The following is a 3,006-nucleotide window of genomic DNA, read 5'->3' on the forward strand; positions in this document are numbered from 1 at the left end:
CTTGTACAATTATCTTTTCATATCTCTACCGACTATTATATCTAGTTCGGTCAAACTTCTTTACATCTCTTCGTCCTCTCTTTCATTTTATCTATGTAACTGTTTAACTACCGTACTTACATTTAAACACGTGGGTCGTGTCTCTCGTGCCTTACTGTATCCACCAACATTTTTATCGGGTTCATGAGATCACTGAGGCAATGTTCCTGCTGTATTAAAATTCACTCTTTTATCTCTGGTTATGTTTCTGCTCATCCGCCTTGTCGCCATATTTTCTCAACTTATTTTCCTACTTTATTTCCAGAAGATATAAAAGATTTTTCCCACAAACATCCTTTGTTTCTACCCTTATCTCTGACCTTCTTCCTCCTCCTCTTTTCTCTCCTCAGCGCCTCCTTCAGACGATCTCCCAACAACCTTTACTCCTAAAAAAATGTCTCGTCATCTCACCCTTTTCGCTTCACATCTGCTTCTTAATCCCTCTCCTGCCCTCTCTCGCGGCTTCCTCTCACCACCTCCTTCAATGAGACTTTTTCCCCTTCCTCTCACCACGCTGCCTGATATTCCTTACCAAAATTACCCTCGATAATGGCACGAGGAGGAGACTCGTCCCGCGGGGCAAATAACCCCCGCACAAAACGCACCCTGGCGCTAACAAACGCACCTCTCACCATCTCCGAACCGCACGGCGTCCCCGCCATCATAGGTTCCTCTTTTCGCGCTTTTCCTACGAAAATTAACATGTACATCTTGCCTCCCCGCGGGAAAAAAAGTTGAGCATTGCCTTCTATCAGGATAAATACTTCATAAATGTCAATTACATTAGTAGAAATACAGATTCATGTATAAATGCGCACAGGGTCTGTTCGCTCTAAAGGAGGTTTACGAGTCTGTTCCGTACCGAATGTGAAAACAAAACTACATCTCCCTGCGTGTTTCGCAGTACGCCACAGCCGACTTTGACTTCTCCCAAAATCGATTCGAGATACGAGAAGACTGGTTAGGACTCTGAGACGCCTTTACGAGTCTTTGAAAGTCAGACTCAACTTGAGTCAACAAAACCAAAGACCGGAAAAAAGCCTAAAGCGGCGCTCGAGATCGCAGTGAATAACGAAATGAAAAACGGATATCCGAGTCAGTTTATAAATAATTTAAGATGGAAATTAATCAACTTCACCAAATACTGTTTGAACAACTGATTCCTCGGCTCGAGAGAAGCGTTTAAGACATTTAATTGTAGTAAATATTAATAGAACAATTTTCTTGGCGACTCTTCCATTTTAGACGAGCAAGCATATGAATGAATGATGCCAAATAGTGTGCACACTTCCCATCTCTCTTATTTCTCATTTCCTCTCTCCTCCTAATCTTTCCTCTCTATTTTCTTTAATCTCCTCTTGTACCTCACCTCTTTCCTCTCATCGTCCCCTCTGCTTTCTTCCCTATCCTTATATCTTTTGCCACCCTTCTTTCACCCTCCCCCCTTCCACCCTCGTTTATCGCTTTATCTCTCATTCGTCCCCCTCTTTTCTCCGTATTCCTCTTACCTCCCCACTCTTCCGCCTTGTAGTCTCTCTCCCTCTCCCTCTCGTTTCTCTCCCTCTCCTCTACCTTTCGTGTCTCTCCCTTTCCTTTTCCCTCCCTCTCTCCCTCTCCCAACCCAAGGAGAGCCAAGACGGGAGCGAGGCTAAAACACGTCGGCGGAGAACCTACCTAAATGCGCCATTACACGCCCGCACGACGGCTGATCACCTATTAAGGTACACGTCCAGCCACTACCCAGATCACCCGCAACCCAGCCCGTCATCCCTGCCTTGGAGAGAGGAGGAAGGCCTGGAGAAGGGGAGGGAGGGATGGGGGAGGGGGAAGGAGGGAGGGAGGGGGAGGGGGAGGGGGGAAGGGGGAGGGAGGGAGGGAGGGAGAGGGAGAGGGAGGGGGAGGGGGAGGGGGAAGGAGGGAGGGAGGGGGAGGGGGAAGGAGGGATGAAGAGAAATAGAGAGGGTTGCTTATGTATTAACAATATTTTCTGTGACAAATCGTACTAATGGAGTACGTGTGACCTGCAGACATATGTCAACATACATACATCAACGACAAAAGCGCCGTTGCAATATGCACGCGTCAGCAACAAAATATGACGATGCAATATACACTTTATCACTAAACTTTAAAGATAACGGATTAATTTGTCATGAAGTTACGAGCGTGACACAAAAGAGGGAACAATAAACCGGCCAAACTTGGGCGATCGGTTTTCCTTGGACACCAGAGGGCTCGGCGGAGGAGGGAGAAAGAGGGAGCGAAGAAAGAAGGAGAGGCACTCAGGAGGATTCTGGGATCAGGAGGAGGGGCCACGGAGAGGGGCCAGGGACAGAGGCCAGGGAGAGGGGCCAGGGAGAGGGGCCAGGGAGAGGGGCCAGGGAGGGGGGCCAGGGAGGGAGGGAGGGGGGGGTGATGAGAAGGGATTATACTCCGTTTGTTTTATCGAGACAAAGATGCATCTGCCTGATTTACGGAAAGGTTGGCGGATTAGTGATGGTAATTTCTTGATAATTGATAACCTGGTGATGAGAATTACTTGACAGACAATGATCTTATTCGTACAGGTTTCCATTCAGGCAATCATCGCGAACCTCTTAAGTGCATCTTCGCCTCGAAAGAATGAGAGAAAGAAAAACACGAAGGATGGTCATCAGCCAAAAGAGACGGGGGAGAGGGACAGTAAGATCGATAACGGTCCGAAGTAAAACTCTTCCAACTTTGTCAAAGAAAAAGAAAAAGTATAATCTGTACCACGTCCTCTCAGCGCTTCATTTGCATCCCAAGAGGAGGGAAAAAACGGAGATAATCTAAAAGGATAATAAATCGGTAGTAATTCATTCCTCTATCGCCTTCTCTTTCTCTCTCGGCCACGGAACAGAATCAGCAGCACGCGGGGTCAGGCGAGGCGGGAGGGGCGGCGGTTCCTTCAGGACGGAAGGAGGAGGAACACGTGCGCACACATAC

Source organism: Penaeus monodon, chromosome 25, assembly GCF_015228065.2.
Source record: "Penaeus monodon isolate SGIC_2016 chromosome 25, NSTDA_Pmon_1, whole genome shotgun sequence".
Taxonomy (NCBI): domain Eukaryota; kingdom Metazoa; phylum Arthropoda; class Malacostraca; order Decapoda; family Penaeidae; genus Penaeus; species Penaeus monodon.